General features: G+C 45.3%; 1 long non-coding RNA gene across 1 annotated transcript; it reads left to right on the top strand.

Moving 5' to 3' along the window:
* Positions 1 to 4776: 4776 nt before the first annotated feature.
* Positions 4777 to 8888, top strand: LOC119299456. Its single transcript, XR_005146204.1, has 5 exons — positions 4777 to 5387; positions 6283 to 6334; positions 6510 to 6665; positions 7656 to 8651; positions 8769 to 8888. It is a non-coding gene; the product is annotated as an uncharacterized LOC119299456 (long non-coding RNA).
* Positions 8889 to 12554: the final 3666 nt, after the last annotated feature.

Genomic DNA, 12554 nt, shown 5'->3' with positions numbered 1-12554 from the left:
TCACAAATAAGCGTAAACTGGTCAGCGATCCGATGACTATGTTAAATGATGGGCCGTTCATAACATTGGCCGAAGTGTTTACGGCTTGACCCCGACTATCGCCGAGCACTACCGCGGGCTATTAACTGGCCTCCCAAACTAAATCCTCCATATTTTGCTCTTACATTAGAGCTGAGGTTCAATGATCATGCTTAGCATGACAACCCAAAGAAAGGAACCGATAGCGGGACTATTTTCTTTGGAAGACATTTCTTTTGTTAAAACTCCATGCGTACCTGTGTTTATAAAACTGTATGGCCAGATTGCTCGGCTAAACTCCTTCAACTTTTTTGAACCAAGGTGATATGACACCTCAGATATAGTCCGGCGTTGGAGCTCGGATATAGTCCGGCATTGGAGCTCGGATATAGTCTGGCGTTGGAGCTTGGACATAGTCCGGCGGTGGAGCTCGGATACATTCCGGCGTTGGAGCTCGGAAGCGGTCCAGCATTGGTGCACGACCGCAAAGGATACCTCGAATGCAGTCCAGCGTTAGAGCTCGGACGCAAGAGGACACTGCCTCCCGGGAACAACTTCAAACCCGAGGTGTGGCATAAAAATAACAAGGCATTGATAAAGGCCGGAAACTTAAAGGGGCTCCTTGAATACCCGACGTGTAAACTTGCTGAATGCATTTTGGCGATCCTCAAGATTGAAGATGAGTAGATTTGTTGAACCAGTTTTCAAGACCGTCGACCGAAGATGAAGAACAGTTCAGAAGGATCAAGGAGCGTCCCTAACTTGAAGACTGGTTCAGGGGGCTACTAACGGTGTCCTGGACTAGGGGGTACTCATCACATCGTCTCCCGATCAGTTGGATTGGGCCGAGAACCCCCATGGCCGCATACTCATGGGCCAGTTCGGACAGTTGCCGCATACAAGGAAGATTCCACAAGACTTGGCGATCAAGACAAGGACTCCACCCGACCAGCGTATTCGGCTAGGACTCTTGTTATCCTAGGCCTCTGGTGCATTATATAAACCGAGGCCAGGCTAGTCGATACAACATACACAACAACAATCATACCATAGTCTAGCTTTTAGGGTTTAGCCTCCTTGATCTCGTGGTATATCTACTCTTGTACTACCCGTATCATCAATATTAATCAAGCAGGACGTAGGGTTTTACCTCCATCAAGAGGGCCTGAACCTGGGTAAAACATCGTGTTCCTTGCCTCCTGTTACCATCCGGCCTAGACACACAGTTCGGGACCCCCTACCCGAGATCCGCCGGTTTTGACACCGACAGCGGTGCTTAGGCGAAGCCCTGCGTTGGTAGCATCATCATCACCGTCATCACGCCGTCGTGCTGACGGAACTCTCCCTCGAAGCTCTGCTAGATTGGAGTTCGTAGGACGTCACCGAGCTGAACGTGTGCTGAACTCCGAAGTGTCGTATGTTCGGTACTTGGATCGGTCGGGTCGTGAAGACGTACGACTACATCAACCGCGTTCTCATAACGCTTCCGCTTACGGTCTACGAGGGTATGTGGACGACACTCTCCCCTCTTGTTGCTATGCATCACCATGATCTTGCGTGTGCGTAGGATTTTTTTTGAAATTACGACGTTCCCCAACACTTAGTAGATGATCATCCTCGGCCAAAACTCATGCCCATTGTCCATGTGCATTTCCCGTACCACTAATCAAACACTTGGGTGCTAATTCACGTTTGAGCTCAATTCAATCTCCTCGTGAGATTCTTCTGTTGCCTTCTTCTTCTTGACACCTATCAGGGGAGTGCCCAACCCACTAGAGATGCCTAGGCCGCCCGGAACACATGGCAACACCATGTTCATGCAGTGACCATGCATCGGGCATGCGAGTTTACGCGCCCTGGAGTTGCGACCCTCGGCCACCATCCAAACCTCAACGTATCGCCACCAAACCATGTATTTCTGATTAAATAGATACTTATGTACCTATAAATGATTTTTGGAAAGAATAAATAGCAAACTATGAGGCAGCTAAAGTTCAAATTTGACCCGCTTCCTACTAAATCGGTAGAAATTTGTCTTTTTCACCAGAGGTGTATAGATACTTTTGACGACCAACCATTTTGTCAATTTTACATTAAATATGGCCTAATATATTATAAAAATTACCTGGTCCCATTTTGCAACAAATATATGGTAGGTCCTTCACAAAACAAACTCATTTTGGCACTCGAAAAATGGAAAATTGATTTTTCATCCAAAGAAAATGCAAAATCCCTTAGGAAACATTGTTTGCCAATCCAATATGCACCCTTATGCACAATATGAGATCATCTGAACTAACTATGCCATGAATGTCGCCATAAGATTGATCATTTGGCTTGGAAGCCACAAATCTTCACATATGATAGCTCATTTCTGAAAAAAAAATTAAGAGAATTGTCGTATTACAAGTTTATTATTTTTCCTGGTAACTTGGTCACATATTATGACACAATGCAAAGGTTTTCCAATTTTTTGATTTTTTTGAATTTTTATGCCCATTTCAAAATGTGGTCAAAACGGTGGAAATGACCGTTCCTAGCTAGTGGTTGAATCTTGGAATTTTTTGGTGTTTCTCAGATTAAATAGATACTTTTGTACCTAGAAATTATTTTTGGAAAAAAATAAATAGCAAACTATGGGGCAGCGGCAGTTCAAATTTGACCCGCTTCAAGCTAAAACGGCGGAAATTTGTCTTTTTCACGAGAGGTGGATCAAATCTTTTGACACCCAACCATTTGGTCAATTGTGCATTAAATATGGCCTACTAATTTATAAATATGATTTGGTCCAATAATGCAACAAAAATATGGTAAGTCCTTCACAAAAAAACTCATTTTGGGCACTCGAAAAATAGAAAATGAATTTTTCATCCAAAGAAAATGAAAAATTCCTTAGGCAACATTGTTTGCCATCCCAAGATGCACCCTAGTGCACAACATGAGATCATTTGAACAAACTATGCCATGAATGTGGCCATAAGATTGATCATTTGGCTTGAAAGCCATTGATCTCCACACATGATAGCTCGTTTCTAAGAACACCTTTTTAAAATAATCATCGTATTTGCAAGTTTATTATTTTCCTGGTAACATGGTCACATATAATGAAACAATGCGATGATGTCCTAATTTTTTGATTTTTTTTTTGAATTTTTGATGCCCATTTTAAAATGCGGTCAAAACGTTGGGCTTGACCGTTCCTAGGTAGTGATTGAATGTTGGAAAAATTATTGTATTGCCTTCTTCTTCCTGACACCTATCAGTGGAGTGCCCAACCCACTAGACATGCCTAGGCTGCCCGGAACGCGTGGCAACACCACGGTCATGCGATGACCATGCAGCGGGCATGCGAGTTTACACGCTCCGGAGTTGCGGCCCTCGGCCACCATCCAAACCTCAATATATCGCCACCAAACCATGTTTCTCTGATTAAATAGATACTTATGTACCCATAAATGACTTTTGGAAAAAATAAAGAGCAAACTATGAGGCAGCTGCAGTTCAAATTTTACCCGCTTTTTACTAAATCAGCAGAATTTTGTCTTTTTCACGAGAGGTGAATCGAAACTTTTGACACCCAACCATTTTGTCAATTGTGCATTATATATGGCCTAGTATTTTAGAAAATTGATTTGGTATAATTTTGCAACAAATATATGGTAGGTCCTTCACAAAAAAACTCAATTAGGGCCCTCGAAAAATAGAAAATGAATTTGTCGTCCAAAGAAAATGAAAACTTCCTTAGGCAACATTGTTTGCCATTCTAAGATGCACCCTTCTGCACAATATGAGATCATTTGAACAAACTATGCCATGAATGTGGCCATAAGATTGATCATTTGGCTTGAAAGCCATGAATCTTCACACATGATAGCTCATTTCCGAGAACACTTTTTTAAAATAACTGCCGTATTACAAGTTTATTATTTTTCCTAGTAACTTGGTCACATATAATGACACAATGCGAAGGTTTTCCAAATTTTTGAATTTTTTTGAATTCTTTATGCCTGTTTCAAAATGCGTTCAAAACAGCGGGCATGACCGTTCCTAGCTAGTGGTTGAATATTGGAAATTTTTTGATGTATCTCTAACTAAATAGATACATTTGAACCTAAACATGACTGTTGGAAAAAATAAAGAACAAACTATGAGGTAACTGCAGTTCAAATTTGACCCGCTTTCAGCTGAGTCGGCAAAAATTTGTCTTTTTCACGAGATGTGGATCGAAACTTTCGAAACCCAATCATTTGGTCAATTTTACATTAAATATAGCCTAATATTTCATAAAATTGATTTGGTCTAATTTTGCAACAAATACATGATAGGTCCTTCACAAAAAAGTCATTTTGAGCACTCAAAAAATCGAAAATGATTTTTTCGTTCAAAGAAAATGAAAACTATTTTAGGCAACATTCTTTTTATACCAAGATGCAAACTTGTGCAAAATATAATCTCATTTGACCAAACTATTTCAAGATGCAAACTTATGCAAATATATTCTTCTTTTTTTGAATTTCCAGGTCACAAAATAGCTGACATGATTTTAACACGTTATTTTTAGTCAACTACGACCAATTTAGATGGTCATAATGTCATAATGCATTATGATTGGTCCATAGACGTGTCACGCGGATCATGCATCAAACACCGTTGGATGCTCGTTGATCCAACGGCAGTCCTCGATCCTTCCACACCAACCCTAGCTCTATCCTCGTGCTAATTTTACATCCACACCCTGCCTCCTTAATTTCCCACCGAACCACTCGAACTCCTCTCTCTTCCTCTCCCTATGCGGCCAATCTGCTCTCGCACCCAACCCTAGCTCTCGATGATGCGCCACTGCCCACCATCTTTCCCCACCGACTGCCTGCTTTGCCACCACCCCACCTTCTCCCCCGGATGCAACATCTTCCCCACCGATGCAGCACATCTGAAACGAATGAGCGCAGCACCTCCTCTCCCGGATTCCATCGCATCCCATGGTCACCGCCCTCGTCTACCTCGGCGCCACGCTTCCCCACCGACGACCTCAATGCCCATCTCCCCCACCGGCGCCACCCCCACCAACATTCTCTCTCTCTTCCCTTGGCTGGTGCACACTTGTGGAGGAAGATCCATGACGCGCCACCTCCGCCCCATCGTCGGCGGTGGCTGCTCGTCAATGGTCGTGGTCCGGAAGCCCAGCTTCGCCTGGGCATGAAGGATTTGCGCAAGGGCCGCGCTGGCTGAGGAGCCCCCATGCTCGGCCGCCACTTGGTTCACTCCTCTTCTTTCAGCCGCCGGGAGAGGAGCTCATGGCGGTGATGCTACCGGGTCTGTGACGGAGGTGCTTGAGGTCGCGCGCAGCAACAGGAGGCCGAAATGTTTTGGTGAGTTTCCTTTACTGTCTCCATTGCCTAATTACATGTCTTGCACAGCGAATTCTTGTTTCGCACTGACAAATGATCCAGGCCGCAAATGATCCTTTTGCTATGGAACATCTTCTCGCAGATTGTATTGCCAAAGATTCAGGATGTTGTGGAGTACTAGTTTATAGTACTAGCATAGAAGTGACAGAGTTTCAGAGCAAGGAATAGCCGACAGTGTCGGTATTGGTGTAGATTGTAGTACTGTGTAGTTTTACTTGAACAAAGTTGTAGAGTATACTCTCTAGTTTTTGCTGAATAGAGTCAAAAAACTATTTTCTACGGTTTGTGCTGAACAGAGTTCTATACTGCATTCTATAGCTTGTGATGAATAGTGTTTCTAGAAGCAAAATATTCGTTCGGTTGGTACCTTCATGTGCTAATGTGTGACGAACATGTGACTTGTTTGTAGCGTCTGTAGAGAAAAATGTCAGTCATAGTAACTGACAATGTGCCTTGACATGTTTATATGTTATCATGCTTAGGAATCAACTACTCTGTATATTTTTTGCATCTCTGTCACATCCAATCATGATTCAGGATGTTGTAGTTCTTGTATGCTATCCTATTCCTACCGGCATAATAGTGAAATGTGTAGGATTGGTATGATGCCCGTGTGTTATTTGTATTCTTCACAAGTTACATGCAGTCAGTCTTCCAAGGTCTGTCATGCGTACTATTAGTGTTCACAACCTTCCAAGTTCATGGGGGTCTTGTTTATTTGTTCATGTGGTGACTCTTCTACACATTTCATAGTTTCTTCTACATAGGCGCTACATTTTTGGTAAATCCTGTGTAGATTATGAAGTAACTTGGGTGCCTCGGTAACCATCTTCTTTGTTCTTTTGCAGTTGTGGAGACCACGGATGGGACTATCGCAGTTGCTTCTGCGTTTCGTGGGCATCTGGAAGGTACTAACTACCATTTCCTCTCTCTAGTTCTTACTCACCACACTACAAGGCAAGGCATTTCCGACCATCACATGGCCCTTTGCTACATTTGTTATTCTATGTAATTGGAGAGCTGCTCAAAAGGGTTTCTTCCATATGCTTATATTTTGCTTTATTTAACAATGATACATTACAGGGATCACAAGTTCTTGTCAAAAGCGATGGAAGAGGGAGTTGACTGTGGCCATGGAGGCATGTTTGGCTCTGACGCCATGGATGTCGTTGTGCTCTCTCATCGTACCTCCCTGGCCCCTAGGCACATCGGGCCGCTGTCCTACTTCTAGTTTCACATGTAGGCTTTCTAAAGGATTTTGGATGCTGATAATATCAACTTAGTTCCCTGAATGTGATATATAGATTCTTCCCTTGTTTTAACTGATTGCCAGAAACTGTATATCCCTGTTTGACAGTCATGAACTTTTATTGTTGGTAATCTAAAATATTCTGGATATTTAGTGTCCAAATACAGTCCAAAGATAAATCTTAGCTGTAAATATTCTACATATATAGTGTTCAATTTGATCTATAAGATCTGAGTTTATTGTACTATTAATGGTGATAAGATTACCACTAGTATATTCTGCACATTTCTTGTTTGGCTCTGGGCTAGAAAATAATGTTAGTTCTGCTCCAGCAAAACTTACCAGTTTCTGCCTTTCCCTACTTTATACCATCTGAAAAGGCTAGCATGATTATTGAAGCCCATGACCTTTTGCGCATCCATCCTCGAGCTTTTATTTCTGGGGTTTACTTAATCAGAACTTTCTGATGAGTTACCAGCAATGTTCCTGTACCGAAGCCCTGTCATTGTAGTAGGGTTGCCTGCGGGGCAGTCGACGCATGTATGATGGTGCATTGCTGCCAATCATGTTTGCTTAGATGTTTGGCTTCCTACTTTTGTATTGTTTTGTAATAGATTAGCGACTGGCCTAAATGCTTATATACTTGTTGATGATCTACATTGCCTTGCATGTAATGGATGTCTGGTCCCTGCAATCGAGCAGGTACTGTTTAACCCCTGAGAGCTAATCACGCAAACAGGGTGCTCATGTGTGCTCCGGAAAATAAGCAGCTTATTTAATACCATAGTTACTGAATTGGTTGCGTTAAGTGTAGACGAATGTTGTGTGTACCAGTTGTATGATGTAATGCTGAGGTGGGAACTCATTTATTTATACTGTGTAAAACTGACAGTGCCAAACTCATTTATTTATACTGTGTAATGCTGAGTTTCCTTGTGAATTTGTTGTCCTAATCTGGTTTGTGTTCGTCGAATGGAAAGGCTAATGGTGATAAGTGGAAGTCCCTGAGTGATGTTGTTCCATGGAAGATGCCCATCCACGTGGAAGCAACAATTCTATTTCAAGGCCTCCCTCTACATCTCCCTGTTTCAATTTCTAGGCTTAGTCCCTAATTTCTGCTGCTCCAAATTTTCTTATATGCTTGACTAAATTTCATTGTTTGCCAATTAAATTGCTTGCTTGATGCCCCAAAAATTCAGTGCAATTTTGTTTACCAATTGGTTTGGTTGGATTTGTCCCAAGTTAACTGTAGTTGTTACAAAATAGATGGCTATTGTCCAATTGGTTCAGTAGAACAAAACTAGATGGCTGACATGTGTTGTTTGCTGATAATTAACAATGTTGGGGCGTTGTATTGAGGTTAACCTGTGAAGAATACTTACTTATGGTCTGACTGGACTTCTTTTATATGTCCAACTGAACTACACACACACATATATACCCACATGTCAAATATATGTTGTTGTATTATGCTTATGCTACTTGTATCACCAATGTTTTCTCACTCTGGTACCTTTATCTTTCTTTATGTTCTTACCTAACCTTTTACTAATATGTACTCTTTGCTCACAATTAAGTTGTATAAGTTAGGCTGCGATGTTAAGGCTAACCTGATAACACTTGCTTATGAGAACCAATTGGACTTCTTCGATATATTCAAGTGAAGATGTACTATTACTACTGTAGTGAACTTTGTCTATGTTTGATTAGAATCTAAGTGTCGTCATTCATATTATGGTATCCTGTTCTCTGTGAGAACTGTTGACTTGCAAGATGAATGCATTCTTCTATCCAGCTTTAGTTGTCTTTCATTGTTTTGTACTAGCATTCAGCCCCTCACCCAACTCGCTCATGATGCACGACAGCAACAACGGGAAGATCATGCTAGTCTGCATCATCAGGCACACCATGGAGATCATCCACCTCCTCACCAATGCCAACCCCATCCAGATCATCGTTGGCGCCATCATTAACTGGTATTGGCCTATCAATTCCCTTATCTCCCTCCTTGAGATAGCTAGTGTTAGATGCTGTCAGTTGAATGGATGAGAGTGGCACCGCACTAACATTTCCTATGTTTGAATTAATTGCAGGATAAGGCTCCCTACATTGCTCTGGAAACTTGCTGTGTGCAGGGCGACTAGTGATGCGGCACACCAAGCAGCAGCACTAATTGATGAAGGATGGTTGTTGTTAGTTTAGCTCGTTGCAAGCATCTACTGTTGCTGGTAGATATAGAAATGTTGCTGGTAGAAATAGAAATGGTAGAAATAGAAATGTTGCTTCATTTTCATGTTAATTCAGTCTCTGTCCAATGTATCTACTATCTACTTTCATGGATGTTTAAAGAATCCTTTTGTGTTGAAAGAAATGAAAGAAATAAAATGGTTTGAATTCATGGGAATATGCTGAGATGTCAAGATGGAATAACCATGTCTGTTGTGGAGGTCCAAAATAGATTGCATTGTAAAAGGGCCGAACCCAAAAAAGAAATGAATTATAGAAGGCCACGTCCTAGAAAATAAAAAGAAAAGGCACAACCAGATATATAAAAAGGCTGAATTCTTGGGCCAGGCCCATGAAGCCGACCAGAATTAACAAGGAAAAATTCAATAAATGGGCTGATTTAGGCTTGGCCCATGTAAAACACCGAACTGGACCGGACTGATTTAAACCAACGACCTTCTCATTTGATCACAATTTTGCCACGTCAGATTGCCACGTCGGATCCTACGTGGCCTCGGAAGACAGCTAGCGACCAAAACAGAAGGTCGTTAAACTAATGACCTTTTGTTTTGGTCGTTGCCTTCCACGGCCTTCTCATAGACAAGATTGTTAATTTCAGTTTATGACCGCCAGCTTTTGACCTTCTATTTTTGGTCACAAAAGGTCGCAAATGAAAAACAATGACCTTTCAGTGACCAATAGTGATAGTCGTAAGTTGACATATTTCTTATAGTGGGGGCGTCAACCGAAGCGTCCATCTCGGATGGCCTTGAGCTCTTGACAATCGTTGGTGTTGTGGCTGTGTATGTTGTGGAAGGCGCAGAATGGATGGCTGCCCTTGGACGACTCGGGGTGGTCCCGGCCGCGCTTCGTGTCCGGCTTCGCCGCGAGCACAGCTACTCCCTTGTGCTTCACATCCTTGACCTTGGCTTTATTCTCTTCTGGGTCAGCAGCAGGGAGCTCGAGGAGGGGGGACGCCCTTCCTCAGCTCTTGTGCACTTGGTTGCCAGGTTGAACAGCTCCAGAGTCGTGCATAGATCCTCGTGGATGGCGAGCTCCTCCTTCATCTTGACATCATGGACATCATCGGAAGATGCTGAGATGATGGCCTCATCCGACACCTTGGGGATCTTGAGACGAACACTGTTCAGGTGCTGGATGTACTTCTGTGGGGTCTCCTCCAGCTGTTGCTTGATGCTGCGCAGGTCACCCACGGCCGGAGGGCGGTCGCGAGTGCCCTGGAAGTTGGCGATGAAGCGGTCACGCATCTCATCCCAGGAGGAGATTGATCCCGCGGGTAGGTTCAGGAGCCACGAGCGAGCGCCATCCTTGAGAGCCATGGGAAACCAGTTCACCATGACTTTTTCGTCGCCGTTGGACGCCCTGATGCTCAGTTCGTAGAGCTGCAGGAACTCCGTGGGGTCGGGGGTGCTGTCGTAGCATGGAGGAAGATCCAGCTTGAACTTGCCTAGCCAAATGACAGTGTGCAGCTCGGGAGTGAAGGCGCGACAGCCTGCTGTGGCCACCCAGGCCCTCTGTAGAGGCAAAGCCTGCCCTTGATGTCCGCACACCTCCGCCGCAGGCGGCACGCGGTCTTGTCGTGGGGGTGCCGGGAGCGCTGGAGTGTTTTCTTGCGGTCGAGGGACCTCCTGGCAGCTTCCTTCTTCGTGCGCGGGCACACGGCATGGTGGATCACGCCGCGGGACCGCGCGTCTTGGGGCGAGGACATTGTCTTAATGCGGAGGAGGCGGTGGCGCAACATGAGCCGCATGCCTTAGCGCGAGGGCGCCGTCTTGATGCAGGAGCGGAGGAGGCGCCCTGTGAGCTACGTCTCCCGCTGCCGGAGGCGGGGGAGGCAGCAAGAGGGATGGTGCAGGAGAGCCCCCAGCGGCGCTGACGATCTCGGCGATGCGGTCCAGCTAGTCCTCATAGAGGTCGTCGACCGGGCGGTAGCGCAGGAGCTCGCATGCCATGAACAGCATGGTCTACGCGTCTGTGGGCGCACGACGAGCGTGAGATGATGAGCCGGCCGGAGTCAGCGATGGGGTGGCGGTGCGGCCGTCCCGCCGCACGGAGGGGTGCAGTGATGATGCTTGCTGCTCCTTTGCTGCCATGCAGGTAGCGGCATTGGCAACAGGTGAGGGAGAACGATGGGGAGGCCCGCTGATAGGGGCCACCTGAGTGACACGGGCGGCGAGGGCGGCCCGGTGCTCGGTGTGGGCTCGACGCGCATCTGCCATGAATGCGGTGGAATGGTGGAATGTGGATCAACGGAAGGAAAGCTTTAGCGCACCCCTACCTGGCATGCCAAATGTCGGATTTCAGGTGCCGACAAAACCCTTGAGGTTCAAACTCTGGGGTGCACACGAAGATCTCTCCTCCCCCCTAGCTCACGCTCTCACCACAATCTCAAAGCTCAGCACGTCGAACTCGCAAAACAAAGGACACAGGGTTTATACTGGTTCGGGCCGTGTGCTGTGGTGGACTGCCTCTTGGGCTGAGGATGAACGAGTACAAGGGAAGAACAACCTCCTGAGGAGATGTGTCCTTGAACTCGGTGAGCTTGTGTGGTTGAGGATGATTTGAATGGTCCCAGACCCAGGATCCGTCCTCCCTCTAGATCAGTTCTCTCTAGATCGGTTCTCTCTCGATTAGTTCTCTCCCGATCAGTTGCCACCTACTATGGTGGCTAGTCCTATTAATAGAGGCCCTGGTCCTCTTCCCAAATGTAGGCGGTAAGGGATCCAACAACAGCCAAATTTGAAGGGAGACAACTAGTACAAGTTATCCTGACAGAAGGTGGTCTTCGCCTGCCAAAGGTTCTGGTGGTGATGCTGTCCTGGGTTCCACGGTGACCTCTGTCCTGCCATCCTACTGGTCTTGGTCTTGTTGCAACGATATGGAAAACTTTGCCCAATGCCTCGGGACTCCTTGTCCGCGCTTGCATCTTTAGCACCAAAGAGGAAACAAGTACACTGCACGCTGGCGCCCGCCTGGCCTTTGTCGTCATGGCTTGCGTCACAGGGACCTCGCGAGGTGCCCCGCGCCTTGATCTCTCTGCCCCTCGCGAGCCAGCCTGGGGAGGCTACCCCCGAGGAGGTCTTGCATCGTCCGCCTCACGAGGCTCGGCCCCTTGCGAGGGTCTTGAGTGTTCGCTGATGAGGATGGGCCATACAGGGCCGCTGGTGGAGCCACGCCTTGGGCCGCAGGCAGGCAAGTCTGGGGACCCCCGTTCCCAGGACGCCGACATTAATCCTCATGCCCTTTAACTACTACTTACTCTGACTCGTGCCTTGAACTACATGATTTGCAGCCAATGTCTATTACTCTTTTCAATTTTATACACAATTGTCTTAGCGTATCATTGCACCTTACAAGGTTTAAAAGAGAGGAGTGATGTGCCTGTAATCTAGTTCCGTGTTGGACTTGCCCACACAATGTTACAATTGCCTGTTTGTCTATTCTCAGTTGTTTTGTGATATGAATGATGTCATATTGTGCTTACTGTATTATAAACTTTATCTCTTTATCCTTAGCAGTCAATACAATGTGAAGAAATAGACAATACATTAGCCATGGAACATGGTCATATGTTTGGAACCTGGTTTTATTATGTACTTTGCAGTAAAATACAACTAATATTTTACATGGGT

This window comes from Triticum dicoccoides, chromosome 5A (genome assembly GCF_002162155.2).
Source record: "Triticum dicoccoides isolate Atlit2015 ecotype Zavitan chromosome 5A, WEW_v2.0, whole genome shotgun sequence".
In the NCBI taxonomy this organism is placed as follows: Eukaryota; Viridiplantae; Streptophyta; class Magnoliopsida; order Poales; family Poaceae; genus Triticum; species Triticum dicoccoides.
This window is presented reverse-complemented; position numbering and strand designations above follow the sequence as displayed.